Below are 13,699 nucleotides of genomic sequence, written 5' to 3'. Positions count from 1 at the left end.
TCGCTGTATCTATCGATGATTTCTGTGTTGTTTACTAGGATTTCTCTGGCGATGGTTTGGTTATGGGAAGAGATTATATGTTCCTTAATGGAGCCCTGTTGCTTATGCATCGTTAAACGCCTAGAAAGAGATGTTGTTGTCTTGCCTATATACTGGGTTTTTTGGAGCTTACAGTCCCCAAGTGGGCATTTGAAGGCATAGACGACGTTAGTCTCTTTTAAAGCGTTCTGTTTTGGGGTAGTGGAGAAAATTCGTGTTAGAATTATTAATCTTACTTTTTCGGTCATATTTAATAATATATGTCTACAGGAAAGACTGCTACCAAAATATACTAATATATATATATATATATATATATATATATATATATATATATATATATATATATATATATATATGTATATAGTATAGTGCCTTTGAAATAATGTACCAATGTGTGTATTTGTTGTATTGTATTGTTGAAATACATTGTTCACATGAAATACATGTGAAATATTGTTGAAAACATCTTGATGACTTATTAAACCAAAATTATTTATTAGTCAGAAGAAAGACAAAAACGCGATCTATATGTTAAACCTCTACCAGACAAATATTTTAAGTAAAACCGAAGATATTTGTAGTTTTATAAAAGGGGCAGTTTTCATTGCTCGTCGAGCTCGAAAACCGCCGCTTCATCTCAGAACCATGCCTATTTCACGCAGATTCCTTAATAAACGTAAGAGTTTTATATGTCACAAGAAAGATAGAAATATAAGCTTCATTCTAAATACCTTACCATGGGTATATTTAAATTTCAAGCGAAAATACATGTACTTTTATAATAGACGAGCTTTGACCCCGGACAGATTGATCGACTGAGCAACTCTCTCTCAGAACAATGTGTATTTTCACGTGAATTCGTTAATATACATATATGTTTCATATGTCTCAAGAAAGGCAGACAGATAAGCTTCACTTTACACACTTTACACATAGACATATTTAAAGTTCTAATGAAGATACGTGTATCTTCATTAGAACGACAGAGCAATTCTCTCTCAGATCAATGTTTATTTCACGTGAATTCGTTAATAAACACAAATGTTTTATGTCTTAAGCAAGATAGAAATAAGAGCTTCTTTTTAAATACATTACAATAGTCATATTTATAGCTCAAGTGAAGATACATATATTTTTATAGTAGCGCTCAGTAGCTTGTCGGGCATGGAGTGCAGACGCCTACGCACTTGCCGATATATTGTATAATTAACAAAGATGCGCTAATAAAGCCTAAAATCTTATAGCCTCCAGAAAGACCGAGATATGAACATTATTATGATTGCACCAAATGAAATATATCATGTTCGAGAACAAAGATATATCAATTTTAAATTAAGTTTTGACTCTTGCTCGGGCGAGAGAGATGGGGCGACTCTCGCCCATCTATTGGGAGATTCTGTCCACTCAAACCCTCCTAGCATTATTTGAGTAATGAAGTAATATGGTATATTTACTCACTATAATGTGAGTGCTGAGTGCAGAACATGAGAAAACATATATTTACTCCAAACTAATATAATTTCATTATGAAATAAGTAAATAAGTAGCATCAAAGGAAGTCGACAGTCCAAGCGTCAATGTTGTGGAGCGACTTATCCAAGATATATCGTTGTTTGGAAAGTGTTTGTTGGCATATCCAGTTGTCGCACTTCTCTGCACAAATTATCACAAATTTAAATTATAATGTTAACAAGTAGAATACGTATTTTTAATAAAATCTAACATAACTAGCCAGAAAACATTTAACATTTATTAAAAAATATATGTTTGGAAGTTAAATCGACTTCATAGGACAATAGTTTTGTTATATATACTCGTTATTCGTTGACATGCGTTCGCTACTTAAACTACCATGTACTGTACTTATGTAAAATCTCCCATGTCTCTTCGCTCATCTCACCGAACCCTACAGGCTTTGTGATATATTGTTTAATTAATTGAGATTCACAAATAAAGCTTATAATTGTATATGTTATCAAAAAGGCAGAGCTTTGTTTAGTTCATTTATTATGCACCCCATACCCATCCTATGAGCGATAGTGGAGTGATACAGAGGCACATAATGGGCTCAGGGACTGAGCCCACAATTCATATAGCCAAGCAAGTTATATCTTGATAAGCTAGTTACAAAAGTCAATGCACATTGTCACATCAACAATGGGCTCGAGACCGACCACAAGTACAGTTTATAATTTAAGCAACTGACATATATGGAGGGCTAGTGTCACAGTTGATATGTTTATCCTACACATAACCCCCTCTCCCCCATCCAATGGGCAGCGGTGGATAGGTTACAATCAAGTCGTTTTTGCGTTTTATTCAGAGATTAGATCTTATTGGGTGAGGAAAGATATTCATATTTTAAAGAAGGCTTCTTGGCTGATGCTCTCCATTGATGGAAAATATACAACCTTTTGAAAATCAATATTAGTTTGATCTAGATATTGTAATTAACGAAAGTATTTATGTCATCAGAAAGGTAGAAATATAGGCTACATTTAAAATCCTTTGCCATAAATATAACTGAAGTGAAAACGAAGATATATGCGTTTTGATAGTTACTTGATGGCTAGCTCTGGAAGTGTGAAGCCCTGCACACCAGCCAATATATTGTATAATTAGTTTCCATGTATTTTAATTAATCTTAAAAATCTATGTCAGAAGAAAGGAAGATGTAGCCGTTAATGTGACAACATTTAAAAATATATATCTCTTAAGTTAAATAAATAATACCACCTTATCGCCGGTGTCCAGACACATGAAAACTACCTAGGTATCAGTATCCAGCCAGGCGGGGATCACAGGCTGCACCATACTGATAAATTATGTAATGCACTACTTGTGGTCGATCTCGAACCCATTTATGATGTGACGACTTATAGTGAATTTTGTAACTAGCTCATCAAGATTGTAACTTGCTTAGCTAAATGAATTGTGGGGTTCGGTCCATTCATTTTCTTTCTTTATTATGCACCCCATAATACACATCCGTGGGCGGTGGTGTAAAGGATTACAGAGGCACATAATCGGTTCAGGAACTGAACCCTCTAGTTCGTTTAGCTAAGCAAATAACAATCTTTTGACGCTAGTTACAAAATTATTAATGTACACATACTTATGCATACATGTACATATTCATACGTATACATATATACATACACATACATATTTAATGACCCACACAAATACACACATCAGTAATCTTTTGTGTCACAAGTAATTCAACAAGAGGCTCACAACAGTCACTATACAAGGCACTTTACATCTATAAGGAGTCGCACAGTTACTAGTCTTGCTCCACACCCACCCAACTGGGCGGCAACTTTACAGTTACCTGGTGTTATTCTTCACCTATATCTTTTTCTGGTTAATCCCTATTTACATTATGCAGTTCAGGTTTCGTCGCCATACTATAGTTTTTAGTTTAGTTAATTTATCACGTAATGGGTTCAGGGACTGAACACACAATTTATTTATCTAAGCAAGTTACAATCTTGAGGAGCTAGCCACAAAATTCATAACACATCGTCACATCAACTGGGCGGCAGCTTTGCAGTCACGTGCATGCATTACCTACAGTAAGCAAATTTTGGATACTTCGCTAAAATTTCAGGCAGCACATCATTATGAATGAAGTACTTACACATTTCATGGACACCATTGATGGTGTTATATTTAAATTCCGCGATTTTTTCACATTCCATTATATAATGACGCAAAGTATGCGAATAGTTCTGCTGACAGATTTTACATTTAGTCAAATCTACATCATCAGATGGTACAAACTCCCAGAGGTGCTTGTAGCTGAGCCTAAACCTAGCAGTGGTAACATCTAGAAGTCTGCTAACATTATTGGATGATCCATAGACGTGCGATTCATCAAAGTTTACACAATATTGTGGAATTGAGAGTCAGTGTAGTAACATAAATTGGTAAATCATAAATATTGTAAGTTAAGAATCTGATGCATGTGTGTGTGTTGGGGGGGGGGGGGGGGGTTATACCCGTGGTAAGCGAGAGTGGAAGTAACCTTAGACGTTCTGCGGGCAATGTGGGGGGGGGGGGGGAGGGAGGGAGGGTGGGAGAGTCAAATTCACCCTCCAACATCTGGGCATAGTACCACCAGCCTCCACAACACTCCATCTGATGCTTGTAGATGCCTCATCTAACCTCACTTATGTCACACATTAACCTACAGTTCCTGTGATATTTAAACTCATCACAGTGGCGTCTCACCAATATAAACTGTATTGGATTTTGTCACGAAATAGCTATATGCTGACTGGACGTGTATGTATGTATGTATGTATGTATGTATGTATGTATGTATGTATGTATGTATGTATGTATGTATGTATGTATGTATGTATGCATGCATGCATGTATGTATGTATGTATGTATGTATGTATGTATGTATGTATGTATGTATGTATGTATGTATGGATGGATGGATGGATGGATGTATGTACGCATGCATGTATGTATGTATGTATGTATGTATGTATGTATGTATGTATGTATGTATGTATGTATGTATGTATGTATGTATGTATGCATGCATGTATGTATGTATGTATGTATGTATGTATGTATGTATGTATGGATGTATGTATGGATGTATGTATGTATGTACGCATGCATGTATGTATGTACGCATGCATGTATGTATGTACGCATGCATGTATGTATGTATGTATGTATGTATGTATGTATGTATGTATGTATGTATGTATGTATGTATGTATGTATGTATGTATGTATGTATGCATGTATGTATGTATGGATGGATGTATGTATGTACGCATGCATGTATGTATGTATGCATGCATGTATGTATGTATGTATGTATGTATGTATGTATGTATGTATGTATGTATGTATGTATGTATGTATGTATGCATGTATGTATGTATGTATGTATGTATGTATGTATGTATGTATGTACGTATGTATGTATGTATGTATGTATGTATGTATGTATGTATGTATGTATGTATGTATGTATGTATGTATGTATGTATGTATGCATGCATGTATGTATGTATGTATGTATGTATGTATGTATGTATGGATGTATGTATGGATGTATGTATGTATGTACGCATGCATGTATGTATGTACGCATGCATGTATGTATGTATGTATGTATGTATGTATGTATGTATGTATGTATGTATGTATGTATGTATGTATGTATGTATGTATGTATGTATGCATGTATGTATGTATGGATGGATGTATGTATGTACGCATGCATGTATGTATGTATGCATGCATGTATGTATGTATGTATGTATGTATGTATGTATGTATGTATGTATGTATGTATGTATGTATGTATGTATGTATGTATGCATGTATGTATGTATGTATGTATGTATGTATGTATGTATGTATGTATGTATGTATGTATGTTATGTATGTATGTATGTATGTATGTATGTATGTATTCCCAATCACGTTAAAGACTCCCCCTCTATCATCCAATTAAAGAGAAAAACAACTGTGTACTAAATAATGAACTCCTTGTAACTTTAATTATGCTGACCTTCTTATCTGTATTCAGACTGAGCCTACCATCATTATAGGTGATTATAACGCTAGGCATAGGAATATTGGTAATTCGCAGTTCAATAATAGTAACGGCAACCAACTGGTGTCACTATTAGGTAGTCACGATGATGCACAGATTGTGGGTGACCTTGAACCGACGAATATCTACGGGGGTATTCTTGATCTATATCTCGGTGTCAACGTCTCCCACACCGTGTGCGCCTCGTCAATAGTGCCAGATATGGCGTCTGATCATCTGCCCATATTAGCCACTGTAAGCATTGGCAGCTCTATCCTCCCTGGCGGAGTGTTCACGCGGAAGAGGCTGGCTGTGCCCATCGATCAACGAGACAATCTTGTTGCTCATGTGTCAGATTGGTGTAGTTCATCTGAGCCTTCAGCAGTTGAAGATTTTAACAATGAGCTCACAGGTACTATCGAGCAGTTTATAGAATCACATGATCCATCGTCCAGGCCACGTAACCCAAATTACACTGGTCATAGCACTTATGCTTATTATAATGATTCTAAAGTGCATGCACTAAAACGCACTGCCAGAATAATTGGACTAGCTTATAGAAAGACCCGCACTGCTGAAATGCTTCGGCTCTTTCAAGCGGCTCTGGCTAAGGCCAGGGAACATATGGTGGAGCTGAGGCAGACAGACTGGGAAACTTTTGTACGTAGTCTCAATTCTCACACGCCACTAAGTCGGGCATGGAAGGATATCAACAAGATCAAAGGGAAAAATGCTGCAGAGATCTCGTACCCCTAATCCTCTGCACAGAGCAAATGAGCTTGTTGATGCTTGGGCCACGACTTTCAGCTTTGACAGTCTTCCTCTACCTTCACAGAATGAATTAAATAATAGATATACTGATAGGGCAAGGCTCCTTGACTTCATGCTTCATCAAGAGGATGACTGTGACATGTTTTTTACTGAATACAAACTAGACTCTGCTCTACATAAAGGCAAAGCTACATCACCCGGGGAGGATGGAGTTACTTACGGCATACTGCATATGTTTCTGCTAGTTCCAGGGAATCCCTTGCTTGAATTGTATAATATGAGCTATGAAACTGGGGAGCTTCCTAAGTCATGGACCAACAGTGTTATTATTCCCATTCCTAAACCTCACCAGCCGAGTGCTTTTCGCCCAATCTCCCTCACTAGTTGTCTCTATAAGTGTCTTGAGAGGATGGTTCTCAACCGTCTCCTTTACAAAATTATTAATATGTTGTCTCCCCAGATATATGGCTTCACGCATGGAAAGAGTGTACATCACTGTATTACCACATTCCTCACCCTACAGACTGATAGGTCATATACCACTTTCCTAGATCTTAAGTCAGCCTTTGACATTGCTAACCCACACGTCATTCTGAGAGAACTTGCTAAAATGAATGTTGGAGGATGGCTTCTAGGGTGGATAAGAGGCTATCTATTCAACAGGAAGTCATCTGTACTGTTCCAAGGGTATAGGCGTGTAACGAGAGATTTTGAACTTGGCACTCCACAGGGAGGTGTTCTCAGTCCTACTCTGTTCAATGTGTTAATCAGTGCACTTTTAAATTTAGTAACTAGAAAGTCCAGCGAACACATCATTAGCTATGTGGATGATATACTGATCCACATCAATGGGTATACCAACACCCAATATGTTCTGAACTCTGTATTGTACACATGTTAGGAACTATGCTTAGTCATCTCAGTAGAGAAAACAAAGATCCTGAACCGACACCCACCCAGACGGGGTGGGGCCGTTCGCAAAATGCAGTTGGATGATGGCTTCCTGCTTCCTGCTTCCTGACGAAACCTGAACTGCATAATGTAAATAGGGATTAACCAGAAAAAGATATAGGTGAAGAATAACACCAGGTAACTGTAAAGTTGCCGCCCAGTTGGGTGGGTGTGGAGCAAGACTAGTAACTGTGCGACTCCTTATAGATGTAAAGTGCCTTGTATAGTGACTGTTGTGAGCCTCTTGTTGAATTACTTGTGACACAAAAGATTACTGATGTGTGTATTTGTGTGGGTCATTAAATATGTATGTGTATGTATATATGTATACGTATGAATATGTACATGTATGCATAAGTATGTGTACATTAATAATTTTGTAACTAGCGTCAAAAGATTGTTATTTGCTAAGCTAAACGAACTAGAGGGTTCAGTTCCTGAACCGATTATGTGCCTCTGTAATCCTTTACACCACCGCCCACGGGATGTGTATTATGGGGTGCATAATAAAGAAAGAAAATGAATGGACCGAACCCCACAATTCATTTAGCTAAGCAAGTTACAATCTTGATGAGCTAGTTACAAAATTCACTATAAGTCGTCACATCATAAATGGGTTCGAGATCGACCACAAGTAGTGCATTACATAATTTATCAGTATGGTGCAGCCTGTGATCCCCGCCTGGCTGGATACTGATACCTAGGTAGTTTTCATGTGTCTGGACACCGGCGATAAGGTGGTATTATTTATTTAACTTAAGAGATATATATTTTTAAATGTTGTCACATTAACGGCTACATCTTCCTTTCTTCTGACATAGATTTTTAAGATTAATTAAAATATATGGAAACTAATTATACAATATATTGGCTGGTGTGCAGGGCTTCACACTTCCAGAGCTAGCCATCAAGTAACTATCAAAATGCATATATCTTCGTTTTCACTTCAGTTATATTTATGGCAAAGGATTTTAAATGTAGCCTATATTTCTACCTTTCTGATGACATAAATACTTTCGTTAATTACAATATCTAGATCAAACTAATATTGATTTTCAAAAGGTTGTATATTTTCCATCAATGGAGAGCATCAGCCAAGAAGCCTTCTTTAAAATATGAATATCTTTCCTCACCCAATAAGATCTAATCTCTGAATAAAACGCAAAAAACGACTTGATTGTAACCTATCCACCGCTGCCCATTGGATGGGGGAGAGGGGGTTATGTGTAGGATAAACATATCAATTGTGACACTAGCCCTCCATATATGTCAGTTGCTTAAATTATAAACTATACTTGTGGTCGGTCTCGAGCCCATTGTTGATGTGACAATGTGCATTGACTTTTGTAACTAGCTTATCAAGATTATAACTTGCTTGGCTATATGAATTGTGGGCTCAGTCCCTGAGCCCATTATGTGCCTCTGTATCACTCCACTATCGCTCATAGGATGGGTATGGGGTGCATAATAAATGAACTAAACAAAGCTCTGCCTTTTTGATAACATATACAATTATAAGCTTTATTTGTGAATCTCAATTAATTAAACAATATATCACAAAGCCTGTAGGGTTCGGTGAGATGAGCGAAGAGACATGGGAGATTTTACATAAGTACAGTACATGGTAGTTTAAGTAGCGAACGCATGTCAACGAATAACGAGTATATATAACAAAACTATTGTCCTATGAAGTCGATTTAACTTCCAAACATATATTTTTTAATAAATGTTAAATGTTTTCTGGCTAGTTATGTTAGATTTTATTAAAAATACGTATTCTACTTGTAAACATTATAATTTAAATTTGTGATAATTTGTGCAGAGAAGTGCGACAACTGGATATGCCAACAAACACTTTCCAAACAACGATATATCTTGGATAAGTCGCTCCACAACATTGACGCTTGGACTGTCGACTTCCTTTGATGCTACTTATTTACTTATTTCATAATGAAATTATATTAGTTTGGAGTAAATATATGTTTTCTCATGTTCTGCATTCAGCACTCACATTATAGTGAGTAAATATACCATATTACTTCATTACTCAAATAATGCTAGGAGGGTTTGAGTGGACAGAATCTCCAATAGATGGGGCGAGAGTCGCCCCATCTCTCTCGCCCGAGCAAGAGTCAAAACTTAATTTAAAATTGATATATCTTTGTTCTCGAACATGATATATTTCATTTGGTGCAATCATAATAATGTTCATATCTCGGTCTTTCTGGAGGCATATAAGATTTTAGGCTTTATTAGCGCATCTTTGTTAATTATACAATATATCGGCAAGTGCGTAGGCGTCTGCACTCCATGCCCGACAAGCTACTGAGCGCTACTATAAAAATATATGTATCTTCACTTGAGCTATAAATATGACTATTGTAATGTATTTAAAAAGAAGCTCTTATTTCTATCTTGCTTAAGACATAAAACATTTGTGTTTATTAACGAATTCCCGTGAAATAAACATTGATCTGAGAGAGAATTGCTCTGTCGTTCTAATGAAGATACACGTTTCTTCATTAGAACTTTAAATATGTCTATGGTAAAGTGTTTAAAGTGAAGCTTATATGTCTGCCTTTCTTGAGACATATAAAACATATATGTATATTAACGAATTCACGTGAAATAAACATTGTTCTGAGAGAGAGTTGCTCAGTCGATCAATCTGTCCGGGGTCAAAGCTCGGCTATTATAAAAGTACATGTATTTTCGCTTTAAATTTAAATATACCCATGGTAAGGTATTTAGAATGAAGCTTATATTTCTATCTTTCTTGTGACATATAAAACTCTTACGTTTATTAAGGAATCTGCGTGAAATAGGCATGGTTCTGAGATGAATGCGGCGGTTTTCGAGCTCGACGAGCAATGAAAACTGCCCCTTTTATAAAACTACAAATATCTTCGGTTTTACTTAAAATATTTGTCTGGTAGAGGTTTAACATATAGATCGCGTTTTTGTCTTTCTTCTGACTAATAAATAATTTTGGTTTAATAAGTCATCAAGATGTTTTCAACAATATTTCACATGTATTTCATGTGAACAAAGTATTTCAACAATACAATACAACAAATACACACATTGGTACATTATTTCAAAGGCACTATACTATATACATATATATATATACATATATATATATATATATATATATATATATATATATATATATATATATATATATATATATATATATACATTTATATATATATATATATATATTTATATATATATATATATAAATATATATATATATAATATATATATATTATATATAATATATATATATATATATATATATTTACACAGTATATATATATAAATTGTTGCAAGTCGAGCAACAAGTATTTTACATTGAACAACAAATGAGATTGGAAAAGCAGTATTGCCACCTCTGCTATACAGAAAAAATAGACCCCAGACACACCCTGTGGGTAGTAATGGCCCCCCTTACCGCCACTATGAGGGGTAGTGGACCCCATAATAACACTATGGACGGTAGTGGACACTATACAAACACTATGGGCGGTCGTTGACTTCATAGCGACCCTGTGGGCGGTAGTGGACCCCCCTGCCGACCCTGTGGGTGGCAGTGGACCCCCTACCGACCCTGTGGGCGGCAGTGGAACCCCCTACCAACACTGTGGGCGGTAGTGGACCCCTATTGACCCTGTGGACGCTCTACCGACCCTGTGGGCGGTAGTGGACCCCATACCGACCCTGTGGGCGGCAGTGGACTCCATACCGACCGTGTGGGTGGCAGTAGACCCCATACCGACCCTGTGGGCGGTAGTGGACCCCATACCAACCCTGTGGGCGGCAGTGGACTCCATACCGACCGTGTGGGCGGTAGTGGACCCCATACCGACCCTGTGGATGGCAGTGGACTCCATACCGACCGTGTGGGTGGCAGTAGACCCCATACCGACCCTGTGGGCGGTAGTGGACCCCATATTGACCCTGTGGGCGGCAGTTAACCCCCCCTACCGCCCCTGTGGGCGGTAGTGGACCCCATACCGACCCTGTGGGTGGCAGTGGACTCCATACCGACCCTGTTGGTGGCAGTGGACCCCCTACCGACCCTGTGGGCGGCAGTTGACCCCCTACCAACCCTGTGGGTGGTAGTAGACCCTTTACCAACCCTGTGGGCGGTAGTGGACCCTATATACTAATCCCGTGGGCAACACTGGACCTATACTCATCCTGTGGGCTTTAATGGACGCCATACACATCCAGTGGGTGTTATTGGACCCCATACCCATCCTGTGGGTGGTTGTGAGCCCCATACCCATCCTGTCGGTGGTAGTGGACGCCATACACATCCAGTGGATGGTATTGGACTCCATACCCTTCCTGTGGGTGGAAGTGATCCCCAAGTTTGCAGTAGTTTACCCCATAAACATTCCAACATAACATCGTTTTCTGTTAGCATTCCTACAAAACATTCTTTAAAGATTTTTAAAGCGCAAACTATGGTATATAATATTGATTGGGGAAGCACTGTTATTCTATGTAATAATTTATAGTGCTTATTATAATTTACTAAGAACAACTAATATTTCTCAAAACAAAACTACGAGCCTTCAATAGGATATAGCTGATCTGTAATATTCTAAGAGCATGGACAATAGTAGGTAAATTCCACAACCCATGTGGGACCTGAAAACTACAATTTTCATTATAATTGAACCAATCACGACTATTCTGCTATCTACGTTGATGGACGGGTACTGTGAGACGTAAATTGGTACGTGAGCAAGAGTTTGGGCCTTGGTAAAAAATAACTGGAAATATATCACATATGTACTAAATCACATTCAACATATTGACTTTAAGCATTAAGTCATATATGTGATGTCTTGTGTGAGAACGGGTTGGTTACATGATATATTTACAAGGTACACATAGCACAAAGCCACACACATCCAGGAAGAATCAGAGGCAAAATTTCAGAATTTTTCGATCTCTGCACAAAGCCGTTGTTTTTATATCTATTTCTTAAGTCCCATATGTTGGGAGTAAAAGTTTTAAAGCATTTATTATTTTTGTTTAAATCTGATATCCTCTTAATTTTGAATTAATAACAAAATCCTAAAATTGTTGTCTACCATTGATTTATATGTTTACAAATTTTAGTAATACACAGAAAATTCATGATGTAAACATTGAGTGTAGGTATCTGAATTCTAATGAAAATGTCCTGTTAACAAAAGGCCAACGAATGAAAGATGTTTCATTTACAAAATATCACAGAAAAAGACTCATGCACACTACACAGGGGAAACTTACAAAAGACTTAATATCTTGCATTTCCCAATATAATTTCTCATGTTAGTTCATGTTATAAATTTAAAAACTATTTTTGTATATTTGTCCTAGAAATATTATCTAACTTAACTGAAGGCCTCAACCCCATTACCAGATTTAAATCAGCTGGCCGTTTGTGTCCTCGTCGGGGGTTATGGCGTGGGGGGAGGGGGTGAGTGGATTTCGTTCAACAAAATTATTATTCTAATGTTGTATTATTAATATATACTTGCATATATGATTATACAAGCTTATATTTGAACATATAAACTTATATTTGAACAGAGGATTACTTAGCTGTTTGGTGCCTCGAGGTACTCGAGATACCTCTGATAATGGTTTCTTGTGCTTACTCCACTTGTAGCCACCACCTGGCTACAGGTCACTTCCTTTTTTTAATACTCGAGCCTAATTATCAGCCATTTTCCCACTTATACACGGTTAATGAGTAGTCTTATCTATTACTACACTCATTATGCTGACTGTTGGATGTTGAGCCGTATGGAGATATATTCTAAATGACTAGCTGGTAAGTTTCAGTTGTGGCAGATATGCAGGGTCACTCTCACAATACCCTAAGCTTTAAAAAAAAGTTATGCCTCTTTTCTCTACATGTGGTTCATCATTGTTATTAGATTGGAGCTCCACCACAGCCTGGTAATTTCACGTACATGTCGGACACTTATCTCCAGTAACTGAGAAAACCTGAGAACACAGGAGTGGTATACTGTCTGCCTACACCATTATTGTTCTGTCATTTATGCTTCTAAATCAAAATCTTGAGTACAGTATATAGTATATAATTACAAATATTAAATTTTAAGTTATTATTATGATTTTCTCTTAGGTAATTAAACTACTGTAAATTTGTGTAAACTAACCCAACTTTAAATGTATAAACATTTATGAATAAAGTACTTAAAGTTGGCAAAGCATAATAGCACGCAATTCACACTACCGCATGTGGGAGGATAGTTTACTGTTTCCAACCGATGGAAGCATTTACCAGGTCTAGGGGCCAAGATTACCCATCAAGCTGAAGCCTTTAATTG

This window comes from Procambarus clarkii, chromosome 19 (assembly GCF_040958095.1).
Source record: "Procambarus clarkii isolate CNS0578487 chromosome 19, FALCON_Pclarkii_2.0, whole genome shotgun sequence".
Taxonomy (NCBI): Eukaryota; Metazoa; Arthropoda; class Malacostraca; order Decapoda; family Cambaridae; genus Procambarus; species Procambarus clarkii.
This window is presented reverse-complemented; position numbering follows the sequence as displayed.